At 46.0% G+C, this 26,305-nt stretch overlaps 1 protein-coding gene across 4 annotated transcripts in view; it reads left to right on the top strand.

Annotated features, from left to right (window-relative positions):
• The first annotated feature begins 17,558 nt into the window (after nt 1-17,558).
• LOC138799491 (catenin delta-1-like) overlaps nt 17,559-26,305 on the top strand; it is a 134,338-nt gene continuing 125,591 nt past the window's right edge. For 3 of the 4 annotated variants that reach the window (XM_069980760.1, XM_069980759.1, XM_069980758.1), the window contains exon 1: nt 17,828-17,968. The gene's annotated coding sequence lies outside the window, so the exon portion shown is untranslated. Of the gene's footprint in view, nt 17,670-17,827; nt 17,969-26,305 lie in introns of those variants that run through there. The other variant, XM_069980761.1, reaches the window with a different exon arrangement.

Raw genomic sequence — 26,305 nt, 5'->3', positions numbered from 1 at the left:
AGCGCCCGGGAGTCCCCAGTACTGCCATAGGAGCCGACGTCGATGGCAAGGAAACGATACGTGGAATCAACAACCGCGATCAGGACCACAGAAAAAAATTTCTTATAATTGAAATACTGTGATCCTGATCGCGGTGGTTGCTTCACACGTATGTGCTTACCATCAACCGCCCCTATACAGTTGGGGAAATTGGCCACAGACTGAAAGCCTGCTGCTGACTGCAACCAAATCTCACGGGTCGGACTGGGCATCACGATGGGCTGCAAATGCTCCCAGATCACGCCGCACGTGCACCTCACAATTCCAGAGATGGTGGACTTACCAACCCGGAATTGGAGGTGCAACGATGCATAACTCTCCCCTGTCGCCAAGAATCTGAAAAAAAAAAAAAAAAATTATATTTTTACATTCCGCAAAAATTGTCTATCATTACATCTTTTTAGACAATAGTACATTTACATTACAATACATGAACAAATAGTCAAACATGCAAAAAAGCCGCTTCACCTTAACGTTATGAGCAGATGGGCCACAGGAGGGATGGATTTCCGCATGTAGGTGTCCTGTCTCTGGAGATGTGGGCTCAAAATAGAAAGTAAATTATCAAACGCCTCCATAGGCAGGCGGACGAAGGCCTGGAACTTGTCAGGATGACTGCAACTAATGAAGAAAAATATTGCTCAAAAATATTACACAGAAACACAGATCATAGGAAGATGTAATAGGGTTTACAAATGCTGAAATTGACCTCCAACGTTGTAAGGCCAAAAAAAAATTTTAATTACAGAATGCACATTATGGACTTATAAATATTATACAGCATTTATAAATAAAAACAACATACCGGCGCAAATCATCATACAGGCAACCAATGTGGCCACGGGTCTCCCTCCGCAGGTTTATGGGGTGCACCCAATAGCGCCGTCCCACCTGCTGACGACGGCGACGCTCTTTGTTTTTTCGCCTTTGAGAAGAATAAAAAAAAAAATTTTTTTACACATGTCACTTAGTCTGAAAGGTATTCAACTGTTGCATTTAAGGACCTTTTGACAACAGTACTTAAGGGAGCTTGCATAAACAATACATTAAAGAAATGTTTTACGGATTATAATCCTAAACAGTTTGTAAGGCTATTTAGAAAAAAGTTCCATAAAGCTTTAAAAAAAATAAATAAAATAAAGGGAAAAAAAAAATACTTACACACAAACGCAGGTAATAATGGCGAAGATTCCACAACACCCCAAGCACCGGGGGCTGGTGTTTTCTAAGAAGCCTCATTCGGCGTGCTGGCCCATATGGGACATTATTTTCTTCAGACATGTTGACAAATTTTTGCCTTGGCTCCAAGCCTTGGCTCCAAGCCTCTGCCTCTGCCAGAGCCTCTGCCAACCTGAAGTGATACAGTCAGAAATGACCAAATATAACGGAGCCATTGAAATTCACTAGGCGCTCCTTTATATCTGAGGCTTGTGGTTGCATCAAATAGCGCAATAGGGCCATATATGGGGTATTTCTATAAACTGCAGAAACGGGGCAATCAATATTGGGGTGCATTTCTCTGGTAATAAGCTTATAATTATGAAAAATATTGGATTACAATAAAATCTCTGCACAGAAAATTAAAATTTTCAAATTTCTTACACACTTAGCTTTTATTTCTGTGTGCAGTTTCTGAAATGGGGTGCTTCGTGGGGCTTTCTAACACACAGTCCCCTCAAATACACTTTAAACCTGAACAGTTCCCTAAAAATATCTGATTTTGAAATTTTACTGAAAATTTGGAAATTTGCTGCTAATGTTTTAAGCTTTCTATTGTCTATAAAAAATGAAATATAGTTTAATAAATGCCGCCAACATAAAGTAGACATGTTGCTAATGCTATTTAATATATAATTTATGTGGTATAACCATTTTCTGTATAAGCAGAAAAGTTTTAAAGTTGGAAAAATGCATTTTTTCACAATTTTTCACGCTATTTTGTTTTTTTTCATAAAGATTCGTTATAAGTATCGACTCCAATTTACAAGAAATGTGAAGTACAATATGTCACGAGAAAACAATCTCAGAATCAGCCGGATAGGTAAAAGCATCCCGAAGTTATTAATGAATAAAGTGACACTGGCCATTTCAGGCCCAGTCCTTAAAGGGTTAAGGGGTGTAGTTTCCAGAATGGGGTCACTTGTGGGGGGTTTCCAGTGTTTTGGCAGCACGAGGGCTCTGTAAATGCGACGTGGCCCTTGAAATCCATTCCAGTGAAATCCAGCTTCCAAAAGCCAATTGGCGCTCCTTTCCTTTGGAGGCTTGTCCTGCGCCCGCTTGGCACTTTATGTCCACATGTGGGGTATTTCCGTACTCGGGAGAAACTGCGCTACACGTTTTGTGTTTTTTTTTCCTTTTATCCCTTTGTGAAAATGAAAAATTGAAGGCTAGAACAACGTTTTAGTGTAAAAAATACTTTTTTCACGCCATATTGTTTGGAAAATCTGTGAAGCACCTGTGGGGTCCACATGCTCACCGCACCCCTTGTTACATTCCTTAAGGGGTGTAGTTTTCTAAATGGTGTCCCTTTAGGGGTGTTTTTTAGGTTTTGGCACCCCAGAGCCTCTGCCAACCTGAAGTGGTACAGTCAGAAATGACCAAATATAACGGAGGCGTTGAAATTCACTAGGCGCTCCTTTGTATCTGAGGCTTGTGGTTGCGTCAAATAGCGCAATAGGGCAGGGCTCCAGACTAAAAAATTTACCTAGGAGCCATTGGCTCCTAACCTGAAAAATTTAGGCGCCAAATAGAATATTTGGTCGCCAACATTTTAAACCATGTAAAATTAATGTTATGTTACATGGGACTTACTGTGTGCAGAGGCCACGGCAGCCTCCTCCTCCTCCTCCTTTAGATTCTCTCTTTTCTTAGTTTGAAAATGTTCAACATGGAAACTTGCAACCTGACAACCATATACAGTCTGACAACCATATACAGTCTGACTCAGTACTTCAGCTTCACTTGGCTAGCCTTTTAATGAGGCTTACTCTTCTGAACTTGAACTTAAAGGGAACCTGTTGACCAGGGGCTGGCTGGCAAATTTTAGCCCGGGGGGCAAGCACACAGCACTGGCCCATAAGTAGCAGGCTGGCGGCCCATCCTTTAACCTCTTAAGGACATATGACGTACCGGTACGTCATATGTCCGCACTTGCACTTCAAAGCGGGGCCGCGCGGCGGCCCCGCTTTGAAGTGCCGCGATCCCGTGTGCCGCGAGTGGCCCGGGACCGCTGCTATTAGCGGGTCTGATCGCCGTGCCCGCTAATTAGCTAATCGGAGGCAGCTGTCAAAGTTGACAGCTGCCTCCGATTACCGGAGGCAACGTTTCCCGGGGGTCTAGTGGGGGAGATCGCTCCTCCGGGACCTTGTCCCGGTGGAGCGATCTCCGTTACTGATGCCGGCCGGGGACGCGTCCAAGATGGCGCCGTCCTCGGCTCGGCACTCGTTCGTTTTCGGCTGCAGCAGCCGAAAGCAAACGAGTGCCGATCTCATGGATCTCTGCAGCATATCGATGCTGCAGAGATCTCAATGAGAGATCCAAGTGTATATACTAGAAGTCCCCCAGGGGGGCTTCTAGTATATGTGTAAAAAAAATAAATAAAGTGTTGTTAATAGTAAAAAGCCCCCTCCCCTAATAAAAGTCTGAATCACCCCCCTTTTCCCAGGTTTTAAATAAAGTAAACAAATAAATAAATAAACATGTTTGGTATCGCCGCGTGCGTAATCGCCCGAACTATTAATTAATCACATTCATGATCTCGTACGGTAAACGGCGTCAGCGCAAAAAAATCCCAAAGTGCAAAATTGCGCATTTTTGGTCGCATCAAATCCAGAAAAAATGTAATAAAAAGCGATCAAAAAGACGTATATGGGCAATCAAGGTACCGATAGAAAGATCACATCATGGCGCAAAAAAATGACACCTCGCACAGCCCCATAGACCAAAGGATAAAAGCGCTATAAGCCTGGGAATGGAGCGATTTTAAGGAACGTATATTGGTTAACAACGGTTTGAATTTTTTACAGGCCATCAGATACAATATAAGTTATACATGTTATATATCGTTTTAATCGTAACAACTTGAGGAACATGCATAACAAGTCAGTTTTACCCCAGGGCGAATGGCGTAAAAACACATTTCCCCCAAATAAAAGAAATGCGTTTTTTTTTCAATTTCACCACACTTTGAATTTTTTTCTGGTTTCGCAGTGTACTTTATGCAAAAATTCAGCCTGTAATTGCAAAGTACAATTAGTGACGCAAAAAATAAGGGGTCATGTGGGTTTCTAGGTGGAAAAATGCAAGTGCTATGACCTTTTAAACACAAGGAGGAAAAAAACGAAAACGTAAAAAACGAAAATGGGCCACGTCCTTAAAGGGTTAAGGACCACTCTGGCCCTTACCTATAACATCTTCGTCATTTGTGACCAAATATCCTACTGTGCCCTGTGAAGGGATCAGAAGTCACTTTCCTGTATAAGTCTATGGGGCGGCTCAGCGATGACACGGAACGTACCCATAAACAGATGCTAGGAATGCTGGGTGACCTCTATCGTACTGAGTATATGATGCTGGAAAGCTGGTTGACCTTCATCAAACTGAGTATAAGATTCTGGAAAGCTGGGTGACCTCCATCATACTGAGTATAAGATGGTGGAAAAGCTGGGTGACCTCCATTATACTGACTACAAATACAAGATGCTGGGAAAGCTGGGGTTTCTGTATTTTTTTTTTACAATAGTTTATATCACTTCTGTGGTCCTGTGGGTATAGGCATTCCTCTTTTTAGAACACCCCCCTCGTGTGTGCACCCCCCATTAGTAAAAATAATAAACAAAACAACAAACACACATACTTATATGTATCCTCTATGTACTCCTGTATATGTCTCCTCCTGTATATATGTCCCCTCTATGTACTGCTGTGTATGTCTACTCCTGTATATATGTATCCTCTATGTACTGCTGTGTATGTCTACTCCTGTATATATGTATCCTCTATGTACTCCTGTATATGTCTCCTCCTGTATATATGTCCCCTCTATGTACTGCTGTGTATGTCTACTCCTGTATATATGTATCCTCTATGTACTGCTGTGTATGTCTACTCCTGTATATATGTATCCTCTATGTACTGCTGTGTATGTCTCCTCCTGTATATATGTATCCTCTGTATGTACTGCTGTATATATTTATCCTCTATGTACTGCTGTGTAGGTCTCCTCCTGTGTGTGCGTGTATATATATATATTCACGAGGGAATATGCAATGCAGGAAAATTTGGATCAGTGTAAATAAACATACATATATATATATATATATATATATATATATATATATATATATACACACACACACACACAGGAGGAGACCTACACAGCAGTACATAGAGGATGCATATATACAGGAGTAAATAGAGGAGACATATATACAGCAGTACATAGAGGAGACATATATACAGCAGTACAGAGGAGACATATATACAGCAGTACAGAGGAGACATATATACAGCAGTACATAGAGGATGCATATATACAGGAGTACATAGAGGATATATGATGTATCCTCTATGTACTCCTGTATATATGTATCATCTATATACTTCTGTATATATGTCTTCTCTATGTACTCCTGTATATATGCATACCCCCCAACTTTTGCTGGGGGGAAAGAGGGACATAGCCACGCCCATAACTGCGCTGTATGACCCCATAGCCACATCATCTATTACCATTATATAAGTAACAAATATTATCACCACTCCTTCACCACATAGTTACTTATACCACTATACCACTGGTGCCTCCATCTAGGTAGGGTGTAGTAGTGGAGGTATAGTGAATAAGGGGTGTAGTAGTACAGGTAAAGATTAGGGGTGAGGTAGTACAGGTATAGATATGGAGGGTATTAGTAATACAGATGAGGGGCATTAGTAGTAGTAGTACAGGTAAAGATGAGGGGTATGGTAGTACAGGTATAAATGAGGGGTGTATTAGTAGTACAGATGAGGGGGATTAGTAGTACAGGTACAGATGTGGGCTGTAGTAGTACAGGTAAAGATGAGGGGTGTAGTAGTAATACGGGTATAGCTGAGGGGTCATTTGGGGAAACTGGGGCAGCTGGGGGTGACTGGGAGAGCTGGGGGTGTACGGGGCAAACTGGGGGTGTATGGGGCAAACTGGGGGAGCTGGGGGTGACTGGGAGAGCTGGGGGTGTATGGGTCAAACTGGGGTTGACTGAAGGGGGACTGGGGATGGTTGGAGTTGACTGAAGGGGGACTGGAGCACACTGGGGATGACGGAGGGGAAATGGGAAAGACTGGGGATGACTGAGGGGGACTGGGGCAGACTGGGGGTGATTGAGGGGCACTGAGGCAGACTGGGGGTGACTCTAGGGGGACTGGGGCAGCTGGGGGTGATTGGGGCAGGAGTGCACATAGCCCTCCTCCTCTTCCTCTCACCCTGGCACACAAGTTCCCCTCCCGGCCACACGTGCAGGTCCCCAGTCTTTGAAGGAGGCCGCAGGGACTGTAGTGGTGATATCACCACTACAGTCCCTGCGGCCTGCTCCAGAGACCGGGGACCTGCACGTGTGGCCGGGAGGGGAGCAGGACGTGATATTTATAGCTCAGGCAGGTCAGTCGCAGCTCTGTTAGGCGGACTGCCCGACCGCCCTGCACCTCACCTCCGGCCCGACACTCCACGCACCGCCATAAGCCCGCCATGCACCTCACCTCTGCGCCGCCCGCTTGACCTGCACCTCTTGCCCGGCCGCCAACCCGACAATCCATGCTGCTCCGCCTGCAATGATTTTTTGTGAAAATTTAATTTAAGATTTTCACAAAAAATCGAATCGATTCTAACCTTCTGGGCGAATTAATTTGTTTACTCACCCAGCCCTAATTCCTCTGTATGTCTCCTCTTGTATATATGTATCCTCCATGTACCCCTGTATATACAGTATGTCTCCTTCTGTATATATGTATCCTCTATATACTCCTCTGTATGTCTCCTCCTGTATATATGTATCCTCCTGTGTAGGTCTCCTGTATATATGTATCCTCCTGTGTAGGTCTCCTGTATATATGTATCCTCCTGTGTAGGTCTCCTGTATATATGTATCCTCCTGTGTAGGTCTCCTGTATATATGTATCCTCCTGTGTAGGTCTCCTGTATATATGTATCCTCCTGTGTAGGTCTCCTGTGTATATGTATCCTCTATGTCAGGGATAGGGAACCTTGGCTCTTCAGCTGTTGCAAAACTAAAACTCCCATCATGCATGGACAGCCTATGGCTGCCCAGGTATGATGGTAGTAGTAGTTCTGCAACATCTGGAGAGCCTTGGTCCCCTCCCCCTGCCCTATGTCCTCCTGTGTAGGTACCTGGCTTCCTGCAGACACCATCTTCTCTGTCTTCAGGCTCTTCTAGCCCAGACACAGGAGAACCAGCTGGGAGGAGAGAGCGGCCTCTGGTGGCCGGAGGAAGATACTGCGTGCAGCAGTTTGCTTTTTACCATAAGCCTCATAGGCTTATAGAAAGCATAGTGGGCATAAAGGGGGCGGGGCTTACCGTCATGGGGGCGGGGCTTCAGCGGCCGCTTCCAGCACAGACCGGATCCACAGCACAGCCACAGGTAAATATGACTGAAGAGGGGCGGGGCTGTAAGCAGGGGAGGCACTGAGGACTCCAGCCAGCTGTCAGCAGCCATGCGGCCCTGACAGCTGGGGGAAGACCGGCCCGGGGGGCATGTTCCCCCCTGCCCCCCGGCCCAGCCCGCCCCTGCTGTTGACCCCCGTGCCAGGGTGACAGGCTCCCAACCCCCCGTTAGAGCCCCCTATACTCACCTCATTGCGCCGGATCCCGCTTCTGAAGATGGTCGGGTCACGGAGATCTCAGCCGCTGCAGCCCGGCGTGCGCTGAGAGATGAGTCCAACGCTCAGAGAATGACAGGAGAGTCCAGCGCTCCGTCATTCTCTATGAGTGTTGGACTCATCTCTCAGTGTGTGCGCCGGGCTGCAGCGGCTGAGATCTCCGTGACCCGACCATCTTCAGAAGCGGGATCCGGCGCGATGAGGTGAGTATAGGGGGCTCTAACGGGGGGTTGGGAGCCTGTCACCCCGGCACCGGGGGTGACAGGTTCCCTTTAAAAGCTTGCAACAGTCTATACATACTGAGCTAGACTTATGACTGCAGCCATAGTGACCCCCCACAAGATGAGTATATAGATAGATATATCTCTCACCTAGTGACTAATGCAAGTGACCCCCTACAATACAGACACCTGAGGGGCCCTGATAATAATAATTGTGCATATATCTATCTCCCAGTGTCTGCAGCCAGTTTGCCCTACACTTATAGATGGCCCCCTCCCCTTATAGATGACCCCCTCCTCCCCCCCATTATAGATGCCCCCTTCTCCCCCCCATTATAGATGCCCCCTCTCCCCCCCATTATAGATGCCCCCTCTCCCCCCCCCCCATTATAGATGCCCCCTCTTCTCCCCCCCCTTATAGATGACCCCCTCTACCCCCATTATAGATGCCCCCTCCTCCCCCCCATTATAGATGCCCCCTCTCCCCCCCCCCATTATAGATGCCCCCTCTTCTCCCCCCTTTATAGATACCCCCTCCCCTTATAGATAGCCCCCTCTCCCCCCCTTGAACATGGCCCCTCTTCTCCCCCCATTATAGATGCCCCCCTTCTCTTCCCCCCATTATAGATGCCCCCCCTTCTCTTCCCCCCATTATAGATGCCCCCCCTTCTCTTCCCCCCATTATAGATGCCCCCCCCCCCCTCCTCCTCTATGCTAAGCAGTATTTAAAAAAAAACAAACACACAAACTCACCTGACAACCCGCTCCCCCGGCGATCCTCTTCTTCTTTGGACGCTGTCCCCGGCTGATGCGCGGCTGCCGGGGGTGTCCCGTCCTATCCCCGGCAGCGCGGCGCGTCAGTGAGCTCTCTGTACGCCGGGGCTGTGACTTCTGACACAGGAAGCGTCTCTGACGTGCGCTTCCTGTGCCGGAAGTCAGGGCCCCAGGCAGCTCACTGATGCGCCGCGCTGCCGGGGATAGGACGGGACACCCCCGGCAGCCGCGCATCAGCCGCGCATCAGCCGGGGACCGGACTTAGAGACAGCGCGCCGCCGCCGGGGCCAGTCGCAAATGGCGCCCAGATTAATAAATCTGGGCGCCATTTGCAAAATATTAGTCGCATTGGCGACCATTTTGGTCGCCATCTGGAGCCCTGTAGGGCCACATATGGGGTATTTCTATAAACTGCAGAAACGGGGCAATAAATATTGGGGTGCATTTCTCTGGTAATAGGTTTATAGTTATGAAAAATATTGGATTACAATAAAATCTCTGCACAGAAAATTAAAATGTTCAAATTTCTTACACACTTAGCTTTTATTTCTGTGACTCCCCTAAAGGGTTAAAAAAACTTTCTGGATGTGCTTTTGCAGAGTTTGGGGGGTGCAGTTTATGTCACGAGAAAACTATCTCAGAATCAGCCGGATCGGTAAAAGCATCCCGTAGTTATTAATGAATAAAGTGACACAGGTCATATTCATAAAATTTGCTCCGGTCCTTAAAGAGAACCAATCATGGACTAAAATTAATTTTTTTTTTTTATTCCCTAATTATGATTTTACCAACATTTGTAAATAAAATTAATTAATTTTACAGCTTTGTTTTCTAAATATTCACGTTTTACTTTCCTGCTTCGCGCCGACTCTTTTGAAAAGAAACTCCCGTAATGCAGAGCGGCAGCAAGACCGGGCGGCCACCAGCTTGATGACGTCACTTGCGTTCCACCGCTGGAATGCAAGTTACGTCTTCAAGATGGCGGCCGCCCGGCCTTCCTACACCAAAGAAGCGGATTAGGTAAAGTATAAGACTGTAAAGGCAGTCTGTATCTTTATGAAGTCTATTTATGAAGATACAGACTGCCTTTGCAGTCTGTATCTTATGCGTTACCTACCGGTGCAGCAGGGCCGGCGCCGCCATCTTGATGACGTCACTTGTGTTCCAGCGGTGGAACGCAAGGACCTAATCAAGATGGCGGCGCCGGCCCTGCTGCAGCGGCACGAAGTAGTAGGTAAAGCATAAGATACAGACTGCAAAGGCAGTCTGTATCTTCATAAATAGACTTCATGAAAAAACAGACTGCCTTTACAGTCTGTATCTTGTACTTTACCTAATCCTCTGTTTTTGTGTAAGCAAGGCCGGGCGCCTCCATCTTGATGACGTAACTTGCGTTCCAGCGGTGGAACGCAAATGATGTCATGGTGGCGCCCCGACTTGCTTACACAGAAACAAAAGAGTAGGTAAGGAATAAGATACAGACTGCAAAGGCAGCCTGTATCTTCATAGATAGGGAGCCTGGCACACAGTCTGGGGCTGCAGGAAGTTAAAGGGGCCAGCTCCGGGACCAGTGTCCACAGCGGATTTTGCTGCAAACTCGCAGCATGAAATCCTGTGGATCTGGAACTTGTGAAGCTACCCTAAAGCTCGATAACATTATAGCCTATGGCCCTGCTTTTCCTCAGTGGATTTATATTCCACTGTGAGGGTATATGCACACTACAAAATCTTTTATGCAAAAAAAAAAAAAAAAAAGCATGAAAAAACAAATGAAAAACCAGATGCTGTTAAGTGCATCTGTTTCTCCATTGACTTCCACCATAATAAAATGGATCAAAAGATGGATTAACCCCTTAACGACATCGGGCGTACCTATACGCCCCCGCAGGGTGGGCTTTAACGCAAACGGGCGTATAGGTACGCCCGATGTTTCTCCGATCGCTGTGTGTTCACACACAGCGGTCGGGGAAGATGGCCTGCTATAAATCATAGCAGGCCATCATAGCTTCTCGGCACGGGGGGTGGTTAACACCCCCCGTGCTTACGATCGCCGCTATAGGCTTATCAATTCAGATCAGCCAATAGCGGCGATCGGAACCTTTCCGGGTCATCGGTGACTCGATGACCCGGAAAAAAATGGCGGTCGGTGCTGTCCGAGGACGGCACCGACCGCCATTACTGTAAAAAGTAATGGTGGTCACCGTGCCACCGGCCCGATCGAGTGAACGGCCGGCCGTTCACGGCGATCAGAGTCCCACAAAATAGTAAATACCTGCCCTGGACCCCTCAGCTAGGTAGCCGAGGGGTCCAGAGCAGGTATTTGTACATTACTCACCTGTCCCGGGCTCCTGATCGGCGTCTTCCGGGTTCGCGGCGTCCTCGTGTTCGTTCGGGTCTTCGGCTTCCTCCATGACGTCACGTTCGGCTTCTCTCGGCTATTTTCGGCTCCAGCGTCGGCTTTTTCCGTATTTTGCGCTCTGCTGCCCTCTAGCGGCTGATATGTGTAATACACTTATCAGCAGCTACAAGGATGTTCAGAATGTAGAAAAAGTTTTTGTTTTTTTTTCAAATTTTTTTTTTCTATTTTCCGCACCCTATCGCCGCTGAGTGTTGATCAGCATCGCATGAAAGTGCGCTGCTAATCAGCAACTCCTCCTTTTTGGCGTAGGGTGTTTTTTTCTATATTCTACTGCCACGGTCTGCTTATAAGTGCTGCACATAAGTGCGGCATTTATCAGCAACTCCTTTGTTGGCGTAGTTTTTTTTTTATATACTTACTGTAAAAAAACACGTAAAAAACACTACATTACACCACACTACATTGAATAAAGTTTGACACTACACCACTACATACCCCATATACTAGTCCCCATATAAAGAGTGTTTTCGGTGTCGGACACATACGCTATTGCCTCCGACACCGAAACGGCCAGTAAGGATGAATGGGGGGATCCTTCTTTCCTCCATTCATCCTCATCATCATCATCATCATCATCATCATCAAGTGACATGTCTGGGGGGTAGCGTAGCGTACGCTGCCCCCCAGACACGTCTTTTCCGCCAGTACCGTCCCAATAAGAGATGACGGTATGGAGTGAAATTCTACAAACTGTGTGAGCGTACCTCAGGGTACACTTACAGATTTAGGGTACGTGCACACTGTGGAATGGCAAAGGATAACTCTTTGTGCATTCCGCAGCTGGCACCCGCTGGCGGACTGATGCGGGCGCGTGTCTCCACCCGTGTCATAGACTCCATGTTATGCATGGGCGGATTCCATCGTCCGTCCAAAGAATGAACACGTTGGACGGAGAGCGGAATCCGCCCGTGCATAGAATGGAGTCTATGACACGGACGGAGACGTGCGCCTGCATCAGTCCGCCGGCGGGTGCCAACTGCGGAATGCACGAAGGGTTATCTGTCGCGATTCCGCAGTGTGCACGTACCCTTAGAGTGTATGTAGGAAGGGACACCCGAATCCAGCCCCAGATGCCCCCTCCCCCCCCATCCTCGGAACAAGTGGGAAGATCGTCCGGGAACTGATCTTCCCACTGCTGGATAAAGGTCACCACCCGTACGGGGATAACTTTTATACCAGCACCCCCTCTTCCGGTCCCTCGCTGCCCGAGCTACTGTAGATTGCGGCACGATCCGAACATATCAGAAGCAGTAATAAAGCCCTAATATTTAGCAGCCATGGAGCGGACCCAGCGCTTCTGGATGTGAAGGACCCCGTATCGCACCAGGGCAACATTTTCCAGGTGACGTCCCCCACACTGGAGAACGGGAGACCCCAGAAGAAGTGCAGAGTGTGGCGTAACAGGGGGATCAGGAAGGACACCATTTTCCAGTGTGCCACCCTCCTGATCACCCCGGCCTCTGCATACTGGATCGCTTCAAGGCGCACCACACGTCATCGGGGTTCTACATTATCTAAATTCTGTCCCTTATTCCTATTTCAGGGGTCACGTTGATCCAGGGATTATTCTGATCGCCAATATGGAGTCGGGAAGGAATTTTTCCCCTGTGATGAGGCTACTGTCGTCTGCCTCACGAGGGGTTTTTGCCTTCCTCTGGATCAAAACAGGTTGAATTTGATGGACACCTGTCATTTCCAACCTTATAAACTAATAATTGGCCTAATACCCCCAAATAAATAATAATTGTCCCTTTTCCCCAGCTAAGTAGGTATGGCCACCATTCCCATTAGAGGATGCCATGATGCAATTACAGAGCCTCTGTGCGGCCAGGACAGTAGAAACCCCCCACAAGTGACCCCATTCTGGAAACTACACCCGATAAGGAATCTAACAAGGGGGGCAGCGGGGATATGGCCCCCTGGTGACGGCCACATTTGGGACGTGAAAATGAAAAAAATTGTATTTTTTATTTTCTCGCCACATGTTCTACGTAAGTGCCCGTCACCAGTGGGGTCCATATTCTCACTGCACCCCTTGTTAGATTCCTTATGGGGTGTAGTTCCCAGAATGGAGTCACTTGTCGGGGGTTTCTACTGTCCTGGCAGCACAGGAGCTTTGTAATTGCGACATGGCCTCTATCCTCCATTCCAGCCTCTAAATGGCGCTCTGTCCCTTTGGTGACTTGCCCTGTGCCCATATGGCACATTATGCCCACATGTGGGGTATTTTCGTACTCAGGGGAAACTACCCTACACGTTTTGTGTTCATTTTCTTTTTTAACCCCTTGTGGAAATGGAAAAAAATCAAGGCTAGACCAACATTTAGTGTAATTTTGTAAAATTTTTACTCTAAATCATTAATCTTGTCATGATTTTTTCATTTTCACAAGGGGTTAAAAGATAAAAAAAAAAAAACATTTAATGTGTAGCGCAATTTCCCCTGAGTACGGAAATACCCCACATGTGGACATAAAGCGCCATTCGGGTGCAGGGTAAGCCTCCGAAGGGACGGAGCGCCATTTGGTTTTTGAAGGCTGGATTTGGATGGAATGGATTTCGAGGGGCCATGTTGCATTCAAAAGGCCCCTGTGTTGCCAAGACAGTTGAAACCCCCCACAAGTGACCCCATTATGGAAACTGCACCCCTCAGGGAATGTAACAAGGGGTGTAGTGAGCATATGGACCCCACTGGTGACAGGGGACAAATGTGGAACAATGTGGCGTGAAAATGAAATATTACATTTTTTACACTATAATGTTGGTTTAGCCTTGAATTTATCATTTTCACAAGGGGTTAAAAGAGGGAAAAAAAACAAAATGTGTAGAGCAATTTCCCCCGAGTCCGTAAATACCCCACATGTGGACATAAAGCGCCATGTGGGTGCAGGGCAAGCCTCCCAAGGGAAGGAGCGCCATTTGGATTTTGGAGGTTGGATTTGGAGGTCGCATTTACAGAGCCCTCGTGCTGCCAAAACACTGGAAACCCCCCACAAGTGACCCCATTCTGGAAACTGCAGCCCTCAGGGAATCTAACAAGGGGTGCAGTGAGGATATGGACCCCTTGATGACGGGCACATTTGTGCCATGAAAGTGAAAAAATGAAATTTTTTACTTTTACGTCACATTGTTCCACATTTGTGCCCATCACCAGTGGGGTCCATATGCTCACTGAACCCCTTGTTAGATTCCTTGAGGGGTGTAGTTTCCAGAATGGGGTCACTTGTGTTTTTTTTTTTAGGTTTTGGCACCCCAGAGCCTCTGCCAACCTGAAGTGGTACAGTCAAAAATGACCAAATATAACGGAGGCGTTGAAATTCACTAGGCGCTCCCTTATATCTGAGGCTTGTGGTTGCGTCAAATAGCGCAATAGGGTCACATATGGGGTATTTCTATAAACTGCAGAAACGGGACAATAATTATTGGGGTGCATTTCTCTGGTAATAGGTTTATAATTATGAAAAATATTGGATTACAATAAAATCTCTGCACAGAAAATTTACATTTTCAAATTTCTTACACACTTCGCTTTTATTTCTGTGACTCCCCTAAAGGGTTAAAACACTTTCTGGATATGCTTTTGCAGAGTTTGGGGGGTGCAGTTTCTGAAATGGGGTGCTTTGTGGGGCTTTCTAACATACAGGCCCCTCAAATACACTTTAAACCTGAACAGGTCCCTAAAAATATCTGATTTTGAAATTTTACAGAAAATTTGGAAATTTGCTGCTAATGTTTTAAGCTCCCTATTGTCTAAAAAAAATGAAAGATAGTTTAATAAATGCCGCCAACATAAAGTAGACATGTTGCTAATGCTATTTAATATATAATTTATGTGGTATAACCACTTTCTGTATACGCAAAAAAGTTTCAAAGTTGGAAAAATGCATTTTTTCACATTATTTGGTTTCTTTTTCATAAAGATTTGTTATGAGTATCGACTTTGTTACGAGTATCCCGAAGTTATTAATGACTAAAGTGACACAGGTCATATTCATAAAATTTGGCTCTGTCATTAAAGGGAACCTGTCACCCCCCGTGCCGGGGTGACAGGCTCCCGACCCCCGTTAGAGACCCCTATACTTACCTCATCCCGCCGGGTCCCGCTTCTGGATTCGGTCGCTGGACTCTCCTGTCATTATCTATGGGTGTTGGACTCATCTCTCAGCGCGCGCGCCGGGCTGCAGCGGCTGAGATCTCCGGGACCCGACCGAATCCAGAAGCGGGACCCGGCGGGATGAGGTAGGTATAGGGGTCTCTAACGGGGGGTCAGGAACCTGTCACCCCGGTACGGGGGGTGACAGGTTCCCTTTAAGGCCATTTCAGGCTCTGTCCTTAAGGGGTTAAAACGCATCCTTCTTTTAGTATAAACAAAAAACGTGGTCGACCACATTTTTGTGTATGCTAAAAATGATGTGTTTTCTTTTTTTTTTTTTATAATGGAAGTAAAAGGAAAGACGGATCAAAACGGTTGCACTCAAATACAATTTTTTTTTGGCTAAAGCAGATAAAAAAAACAACAAAAAAAACTAATTGCAAAAAAACGAGTTATCCAGCGCTGGAGAAACATGGCCACTTTCTTCCAGAAACAGCACCACTATTATGTCCAGTTTGGGTGGGGTTTTGTAACTTAGTTCCTGAACTAGAGACAAAAGTGGTGCTGTCTCTGGAAGAAAATAGCCACGTTTTTGTAGTACTGCATAACAACTTTAAGATCCCTCATACTTTTAGTGGCTGTGGCTCTCCTGACCGACTACAGACAAATGATGTTGGTAGAGAACGGGGTCAGGCATGATGGAATATCACCGCTGACCCCTTTGTTCTGGTGGGATCAGAATGCAGTTCTGGTCCCGACAGTTGGAGCGGGAGCTCAGTCACGTGTCACAGCTGGCATTAAACATACCTTCCAAAACACTACATGGTACCTTACCAGACAACTAGCAGATGACCCGCCAATTTAATGCAATCTCATGGGATTATACTGGAAACCTAACCACTTTTTAGGGCACCTTCAGAAGCACGCGGAGACCCACGGGCATTTCCCTTCCCTCCCCTCCCTTCCTCCCCTTGTTTTTTCTAATACTTTACCGTTATTGTATTAAGCGTCAGCAACTGCAAAAGACCTTTCCATGTTGAACTTAATTGATGCAACTGTTCCTAATCATAGTACATTGTTAGGTTCGTGTATCGCCTATGTGCCTTTCTATGCCTTTTACATTCCTGACTACATGTAAGTTCTGATTATGCTGAAGTCTTGAATAAAAAACAGTTTAAAGAGAAAACAGTCTCTTTGACACTTTGTACTGAATAATAAAAGCATTCTTCTCCATTATGGAAGAACAGACAGATGTATTAATAGTACCATGTGTCACCTTAAAAAGAACCAGATCAGCACATTTGTGCTGATTGGGCTCCCAGAACAGAGAGCCGTGACTAGTCGGAGCCCAGATGACTAGTTCATGGCTCTCTCCCTGCCTGGCATGCTGGATTAAAACACATTTTACCTGTCACAAAGGCTACAGAGCGCTGAACCCCAACGCCATAGAAGTCTGTGCAGCCGTTCTGGGAGCCCAATCAGCATAAATGTGCCGACTGGTTCTCTTTACCCTAACAGCTATCTGCCAGCCACAGCAGTGTCCAATGCCAGTTACAACTGATGGATTTCCTTCAAACAGCCTAAGCATTTTTCTAGCAGTTACAATCCCTTTCACACACAGTTATATGAGTAAGGGCCCTTTCACACGGAAAGATTATCTGACAAAGATTTGAAGCCAAAGCCAGGAATGGACTATAAACAGAGATCAGGTAATAAAGGAAAGCCTGAGATTTCTCCTCTTTTCAAATCCATTCCTGGTTTTGGCTTCAAATCTTTGGCAGATAATCTGTCAGATAATCTTTCCGTGTAAAAGGGCCCTAAGGATTTCATCCTTCCACTCATGAGTGCATTTTGCTAGACAGACATGACTGTGTTTGATTTGCAGACTGCCCTCATTTTGTTTATAGACGCTTGGTGTAGATAGTAGCAAAACAGAGACGTAAACGTCACGTGATCTGATGTAATTATCATCTTGAAACCATGAACAAACATGGCGAAAACTTTACATCTAGTCTTTTTCCGGGGTTCAAAAGTAAATAGGTTAAAGGCGTCGCTTGTAAGGGCTGCTCCTCTAGGTGTAGACCGGATAAAGGCGTGGCCTAAGACCTGGAATGTTGGGAGAGGTGCGATTGTTCTTGCTGACTGAAACCCTAAGAGCAGGTAGATCAGCTGACTAGCTTTAGGCTAGCACCACATGAAGCCGTCATCTTCCTGTACGCGATATTGCCGTCTGACCCTAAATCTCCATAGCCTCCGGTGAGTGCGCCACTCCCAGCGAACCCTGTCGAGTGAATGAGCGCATCTACCGTCCCCTCCCCTGCAAGCACCACCCGGGCTTCCACTTACTGAATAACGCGCTGCTCCATTGGCTACTTTAGTCACTTATTGTGTCTGGGAGTCGTGATTGGCAGGACAGGCGGTGACGTCAGGGCTGGGCCTGGTAGGGCGGGTTCGGTCCAAGCAGTAGAATTCGCTTTGTGGTCTTAGACCCACCGGGAGTGACGTCATTGCCTGTTTGACGTCAGTGTCGTACACGGAGGGATCCTGACTGGACAGTACGTATTGTGTCTCGCTTTTTACCGTCTATAGACCGATGTAAGCTTCTTAATTTGTAATAGTGTTGGGGCTATGTATGGCTTCGGTCTTTGCGCTGTGTTGACGCCTATGCAGGTGGCGGCCGGACTGACGGCGTGGTGGACTTTTAGAGCTGGCCTGGACCTTATGTGAGCAGCGGCGACATTCGGGGAGGGCCGTGTGCTTTTCCCGTGTGTCCGTTGTGGCCTCCTGGTCCGCCTGTCTTCTCTCTGCTCCTTATATCTCTGTATGCAGATGCACGGAGAAGCCTTCCTGAAGCTTTAGCACGGCTGTAATAGGCTGTGTGCTGAGGTTAGCTAACCGACCAGTCCTCGTTGTGAGCCTGTGTGTACTGTGCCTTATGTCTTCAGCCCTAGCCTGCTAGCATTTCCCAGGACTGTGGCAGGAGTCCCCTCTGGGTGTTGCTTTAGCATAAAGTACTTCAGGTACCGAGATTTTTACCGTCCTCTATAGGGACAACTTATGTGTTTGTTTGCTTTTTCTTCCTAATGCTTTTAAAACACATTCATATAATTTTCATTTAATGAGATGTTGGATTTATACAGTGGTATATAATTAGAAATGTTTGCATTTTATGATTTATCCAAAGAGAAGTAAGAAGTGTCTGGACACAGGGGGCGCTATCCTGAAGTCCCACTGCTCACAAGACGGAAGTGGGGTCTCTGGTCTTGTGATTGGTGGGTGTCACAGACGTGGTTTATTAGGGCTTTATTACAGGTCGATTATTGCCCTGCGTAATCGGCCCAGTACACATTCATTGGATAATCAAAGTTTTGACAACTTTAAAAATTGTCATTTGTTGGCCAGCCATAGCTCTGTGTGATTCGTTATGTGCAGCTGTCAGAAGTCAAGGGCCACAAGTGATTCGACCTGGCTGTATTCATGTTTTTTAGGACTTCCTAGGGCGGCATCCAACTTCTACAGCTGCAGGGAGTCAAACGCTGGGTGTTTAGGTTAAGATAACTGTGCCAATCTCTAACATTTTGACTAGGATGAGCGAATTTACAGTATTTTGATTTCCGCCCCAGGTGCTTGGAAAAGCTGGATACAGTCCTTCTGACAAACTTCTCCCAGGACTGCATCCAGCTTTCACAGGCACCCGGAGCGATGCAGAGCTAAGTTCAAAGGCAACCGGCTGACAAGCCGACCTCCAAGCCTACAAAAGCAGTTCACTTCACTAGTACTGTACACTTGCTCTTCCATAATTTTATGTATAATCTATTTTTTAATGACCTCTCTCAAGGTATACAAACAGTGTGCATGTAAAAGTATGTTACAATAAAGCCAGTATAAATGCTCTTCCCTAATTTTTACAGATCTGCTCAATATTAATCTTAATACAGCCTATTTAAAGGATTTCTACTATTTCGACAATCCATTGGCAGATGTCAGACTTTGCTGGAAAAGAGTGTAGTCACACATGGGGGTCATGTGGAAGAACATCATAAAAAAATAGTTGCAGTTAGTACTCTGGCTGGAAAGTAAATTCCCGTACAACATTTCTATATCCATAATATCTAAGGAATCTGGACCAGTGTTAACATCAATGTAAAGAAAAGTCACTCTGCTTGTCTGTGAACTCCTTAAAGTGACTGTACCACCAGGCCGAGGCAGAAGCACTGGAGGCGGGCCGACCCACCCTTAGTGGGAGGAAACCCTAGCCCCTCTATGATAGGGTTCCATTGATTCTAATGGAGTCATGTCATGGAGGGGCTGGGGTTTCTTCCCACTAAGGGTGGGTCGGCCCATCTCCAGTGCTTCAGCCTGGGCCTGGTGATACAGTCACTTTAAAGGGGTGTTTCCATCTCAGGTTGTTAGCTCTATCCTTAAGGCCCTATTCCACCAACAGATCTGACGACAGATTATCTGCCAAAGATTTGAAGCCAAACCCAGGAGTGGATTTGAAAAGAGGAAAAATCCAATCTTTCTTTTATGACCTGTTCTCCGATTATAGTCTGTTCCTGGGTTTGGCTTCAAATCTTTGGCAGATAATCTGTCGTCAGATCTGTTGGTGGAATAGGGCCTTTAGGATAAGAAGCTGATAGTTGGGGAATGAATGGTGCACGCATGGCCAGTGCTCAATTCATTAATTATGGGGTTATCGACCATTTCTGAAATAGGATAGGTATAACAAGTTTGGATGGGAATACACCTTTGTTTCATTGTTCACACATAGGCGGGATTTTTATAAGGTGTAGTGTCAAAAAGGTTGTGAAAAGTTTGCGCATTGATTTGTTTAAAAAAAAAACAACGTTTAGTTCTTGGTCGCCGTTAAAAGTGAAAAAATGTGTGCAGCAGCATGAAATCTTATATTTATAGCTAGACTTCTAGGCATATTTAAAGCTAATGTACCATTAGGTACATTTCCATTAAGCATTGCCCATTTATAGGCTGGCTTCTGCATGGGGAAGCCAGTGCCGCGGTCCTCTTCTTGAACCACGGTGCAGTTCTATTCACAGGTACCGTTGATTCTAATGGAACCGTGTCATAGAGGGGAGGGGGTTTCCTCTCACTGCAGACAGGCTGGCGCAGGGAACCGGCCACATAAAAAAAAAAAAAAGGACCGCGGCATCGGCTTTCCTGCGCTGGCGCAGTTCTATATATGAGTAACGTTTAATGTGAATGTACCTGATGGTACATTTGCTTTAAAGGAGAAGTCCGGGCAGACCTTTTTTTTTTTTTTTTTTTTTTTACAAGGGAGGAAAAAAGAAACATGCTCTCACCACCGATCCCCGGTCGCTTTCTGAGTGATGTGTCAGGTCCACTGAGCCAGTCAGCAGCTGTACGTGGTCCTATCTTGGCCACTGACTGGCTGAGTGACCTGACGTGTCATGTCACATCCCGGGTCCCCACTCAGACCAGGAAGCGACTGGGGACTAGATCGGCGGTATGCAGCCACTTGCGCTGAAGCCAGAGAGGTGAGAGCATGTTTTTCTTTTATCCTGTCCGGCACTTGGGAAAAAGAGGTATGTCCGGACTCCTTTAATTTATTATGTGCAGATCTACACAAGCTCCGAGAAGACTAATTTGTAAGTTTTCAATGCAGCTCTATGTTGATTTATGCTAATTTATCACACCCAAGTGACTAATATGTAAATGAGACATGCACTACACAACAGCTTGTGTAGATTAGGACAGCAATGCATACACTGAACCCCTATATAGTACATACACTGCAATTTTATGTTGTGCTCATCTTACACCTGAAGAAAAAATCTGTATAAATAATTGAATGAAGCATACAAACGGTAGCCTTTATGCTGTATGTGGTCATGTAAAGGTTTGTTCTCACATAGGCCCAGACTTCAATCTGTCAAATATCAAACACATTTCTTGTCTCAGACAGATAGCAGCCAATCACAGCCCATGGAAGCTGAGCTCTGATTGGTTGCAGTATAACAAAAATGTGTTTGATTTTCGTCCAGATTGATGAATCTGGACCATACAGTGTACATGGTAGATTTCTTGCAAGGAAATCTACGGGTAAAATCGTCAGCGTGTGTAATTGGCTTGTTTCTCTATTTAGTCTGCTTCCTATGCTGTTGACTTCATGCTGGGGGTTTCAATGCAAATGTTATCCCATGTCCAATGACTGAAAGACCAATAAATGCTGTAAATTTTACCTGAGAATTTCCTGTCGTTAAATCTGCAGTTTAAGTGCTAAGTGTGAACAAACCCTAAGGGCCCTATTACACCAACAGATTATCTGACAGATTTTTTTAAGCCAAAGCCAGGAATGGATTTGAAAAGAGGAGAAATCTCTGTCTTTCCCTTATGACCTGTTTTCTGTGTATAGTCCATTCCAGGCTTTAGCTCAAAAAAAATCTGTCAGATATCTGTTGGTGTAATAGGGCTCTAAAGCTACATACAATGTTGCATAACTCTTTTTTGTCGTTATTTAGGAATTGTGATCTCCATTTGTACGTGCGTAAGAAACAGGAGCATTTTTATATTGTCATATGCACGGCTGTGGAGCTGCAGCCAGTTTTGGTTTGAGTTGGAAAAAATCTTCCGAATCCAGCTTTAAAAAAATCTTTGTAAGGGTGCCTTCACACCTACCGACTCGCAGCGTTAATAACGCCGTGAGTCGGCTAGGTCCTGGCAGATCACTGTCAGTACATACACGCAGCGGTCTGAACGACCGCTGCGTGTATGTAAATCTACCGGCAGCTTAACCCCTTCTGATGCCGGCCGGCCGCCTCCCGCTCAGCTCTGTATATATTACCTCCTCGCTCAACGGGGTCCCGCCGTCCTGCTCTCCCGCCCCGCCAATCAGTGGCTGTGGCAGGGCAACACACTGATTGGCCGGGCGCGAGAGCAGGACTCCAGTACCCCGTGGAGCGAGGAGGTAATGTATACAGAGCTGAGCGGGAGGCTGCTGGTCGGCTTTAGAAGGGGTTAAGTGGCCGGCAGATTTACATACACGCAGCGGTCGTTCAGACCGCTGCGTGTATGTACTGACAGTGATCTGCCAGGACCTAGCCGACTCACGGCATTATTAATGCTGCGAGTCGGTAGGTGTGAAGGCACCCTAAAGTTCATTATTAAGGCTATTAGATTCTTAGATATGTTTAGTTAAAAATGGTGAAGCATTTCCTCCCTATATCAGTAACAAAGCAGTGGCTGGTCGGGAAAAATCAGGGCTCACTATTTGGTAGCTTGTTTCTCAACTGGAAAAGTTCATTGTGTGTGCGGAGCCTGTAAACACAGTGAAGATCTGTGCTGCTCTCTTCCTGGTTGCTGGATGATTTTATTTGAGCAGCAGTGTAATAGGAATATGTCCTGTGTAAACTAAAGATGGAGAAGCACCCGAGTAGTGTAGAAGTAATTGGTAAACTGTCTTCAATGTGGTGTCTGTCTGTCTTTAGCGTGCTATGCCTGCAGCAGGCTGTGTGTGTGAGAAAGACAGGCAGAAATGAACCCTTAGAAGCAGAAGATGTCCTTATCTAACAGAATAAACACTTAGGGCCCTATTCCACCGGACGATTATCGCTCAGATTATCGTTAAATCGTTCGAATCTAAACGATAATGGTTCGGTTGAAATGCAGTTAATGATTAACGACAGAACGAGAAATCGTTAATCGCTTTATAAGACCTGGACCTATTTTTATCGTTGCTCGGTCGCAAAACGTACGCAAATCGTTCGCATTGAATAAGACGTCATTCACAGTAGATACGAAAGCAATAGCGAAGAAAAAACTATCGCAAATACGATCATCATGGAAATGAGTGAATGTTTTCAGGTCTTTCGCAATAGCGGTCGTTTGAGATCGTTAACGATTCTGTGAACGATAATCGCCCGGTGGAATAGGGCACTTGGGGAGATTTATCAAACCGGTATAAAGTGAAACTGGTTCAGTTGCCCCTAGCAACCAATCAGATTCCACTTTTCATTCCTCACAGACTCTTTGGGAAATGGAAGGTGGAATCTGATTGGTTGCTAGGGGCAACTGAGCCAGTTTCACTTTACAGCATGTTTGATAAATCTCCCCCTTAGGGTATGTCAACACTATAGAATCCCAGCGGATCACCCACTGTGGACTCTGCAGCTCGCGGCCGTGTGCATCTCCGCTTGTCCCATAGGCTTCATTCTATGGTTTGGCAGATTCTGCCTTCAGCTCGAATAATGAGCGGGTTTATTCTTCATGCGGACGGCGGAATCTGCCAAACCATAGGATGAAACCTATGGGACCAGCAGAGATGCGAGCTAGGGTGAGCTGAGCTGCGGAATCCGCAGAGATGATCTGCTGGGATTCTGTGGTGTGGACGTACCCTGACAGCTAAAGACCCTATTACACTAAACCAGCGCTGCTTAAACTTTTTCTACTGGAGCCTCACCCAGCAGACCAAAGAGGCCCCACCATCTGTGGTAGAAGTCCATACAAAAATAAAAACTATTGCTCAGTCTACCCTTCAATTGTTTCCTAAACACTGTATAATAAAATAAGTACAAAATGAGTCAATAATGTTCTGACCCAGAGATTGTTGCAGCCAGGGAAAGGACTGTGCAGCTTAGTCACCTTTGTGAAAATTGCCTACCCAGCTGTGCCTCACCAACAACTATGGGGCGCCTCACTGGTGAGGCCCAACTCGCAGTTTGAGAAGCACTGCACTAAACTATTATTGGCCTTCCTTGGCCAACTGTTTAGGCTGATAAGTGTAAGGGACGTATTACATAGCGATCACTAGTGTAAGCGAGCGCCATTATTGCTTAAAGGGGTAGTGCGGCGGTAAACAATTATTCACAGAATAACACACATTACAAAGTTATACTTGTAATGTATGTTATGTCTGTGAATCGCCCCCTTCCCCGTGTCCCACCACCCCCGCCCGTGTACCCGGAAGTGTGTGGTGCATTAGACATTACCTGATCCGTGTCGAGGCCGTCTGCCATCTTGTGCCAAACGTCATCTTCGGACGGACAGCCGAATCGCTGCCGCCATCTGCCCTCCTCCGCATCACAACTGTGCTCAGCCGCGACTGGCTGAGCACAGTTATGCTCAGCCAATCGCGGCTGATGCGGCCGCGTCATCAGCTGCTCAGCCGTGATTGGCTTATGCCATCATCGTTTATTATGATGCCAGGGGCTCTAAAAACTGTTTAAATCTTGTCACAATAGTAGCGTGAAGATTTAAATAGTCTCCGAGCTCTCAGCATCATTATGTTTCTTAGCACATCGTCCATATTTGCAAACTGTGCACAGAACATGAGAATAAGGCCTTAGAAGAATCTAATCTGCTATGTCCCTATAAGTTTATTGGTGCAATGTGCAAAAAAACAGCAATGTAAATCCAGCTCCAGCCAGTGCGATAAAAATCCAAATTTATTAAAAAATACATAATTAAAAATACATGGACGTCCACACAGGAAAAACACCGACGCGTTTCAGAGGTTAAGCTCCTTAGTCATGGCTGAGGAGCTTAGGCTCTGAAACGCGTCGTTTTTCTTTCCTGTGTGGACGTCCATGTATTTTTAATTATGTATTTTTGAATAAATTTGGATTTTTATCGCACTGGCTGGAGCTGGATTTACATTGCTGTTTTTTTGCACATTGCACCTATATTTCTGGATGGGAGTCAGCCCATCTGCATCCGTGCTCCACTGAGGGTTGGTATATACAGGCCTAAGGACTTGGGTGAGCTGAATCTTTTTTGCTTTTGCTGTTTCCTATAAGTTTATTGCCTTCATCCTCGTCACCATTTTCGTGCTATAAGCATATTATTCCCTATGCTAATAAGGCACCGTTCTGCCCCGGCCTGCCAGCAAGAAATCTGCCCTGAGAATGAATGTAAGAAGCTCACCGGTAATCTCAGTGCCCCTTGTGCTATAGGGACATATAAGCAGATTCTTAGGTTAGATTCTTCTAACCTCCTTTACACAACTGCTTTGAGAACAAAGCATTGGTAAGTAACCTAGACAACAAGCTGGCAACTATGGGAGGAAACAAGCAGCATATCAGGAGACTTAGAATGAATGAATGAATGAATGAATGAATGTATCTGCAGAAATCTTTACCTTGACAAACCCTACAAGTATGACTGTATTTAAAGGGAAACTATCAGTGGGTAAAGGCCCTACTACTTTAAACGTTTATGGGCTGTATTCAGCCCATAATTGTCTTGTGTAATAGAACACAACGACCACCCGACATGAATGATGTCGGCTGATCATTGCAGTCGTTTGTCTTTCAACATATTTAAAGACAAACGACTGTGATAGCAGCAATCTTCTGTCGTCGCTCCGTGGAATAGGAGGGGAGGCTATCTGCTATGAGCTGCCCGGACGATATAGCGATCACCCGGGCAGCCCCCCCTGTACTTGCTTGCTGCTGACGTGTGTAATAGCAGCGAGCGGGGAACTAGGAGCAAACGAGAGCTGACAGTGCTCGTTGGCTCCTGTCCGTCGCCCAACATAATAGGGGCTTTAGAAGCATCTAACCAGTACTACCCCGAGTGCTCTGATCTGCCCCCCCCGGCTGGATCAGTCCACTGGGGGGGGGGGGGGTGCACCGAAATGCCTAATTAGCATAAAGTTGAAACTCTTAATAGCACAGAAATGCTGCAGAGGATAAAGGTAAGAAACTTGCCTTCATCCTCAGTGCCCTGTGTGCAATGGGGAGATATCCGCAGAGGGAGTCATTTTGGCTAAAATGATTTACAAAAATGTTAAGATTCACATAGGCTCTCAAATAGAGAGAGGTTCTTTGAAAACACAGTCACTATTTAAATTATAAATCTGCAGTGCTAAAGGACCTCGTCTTGTCTCTATTCTTTGCTCACAAAACTTCGTCTTGTGC

Source organism: Dendropsophus ebraccatus, chromosome 8, assembly GCF_027789765.1.
Source record: "Dendropsophus ebraccatus isolate aDenEbr1 chromosome 8, aDenEbr1.pat, whole genome shotgun sequence".
In the NCBI taxonomy this organism is placed as follows: domain Eukaryota; kingdom Metazoa; phylum Chordata; class Amphibia; order Anura; family Hylidae; genus Dendropsophus; species Dendropsophus ebraccatus.
Note: the sequence above shows the minus strand (reverse complement) of the source record. Positions and strands in the feature narration are given on the sequence as shown.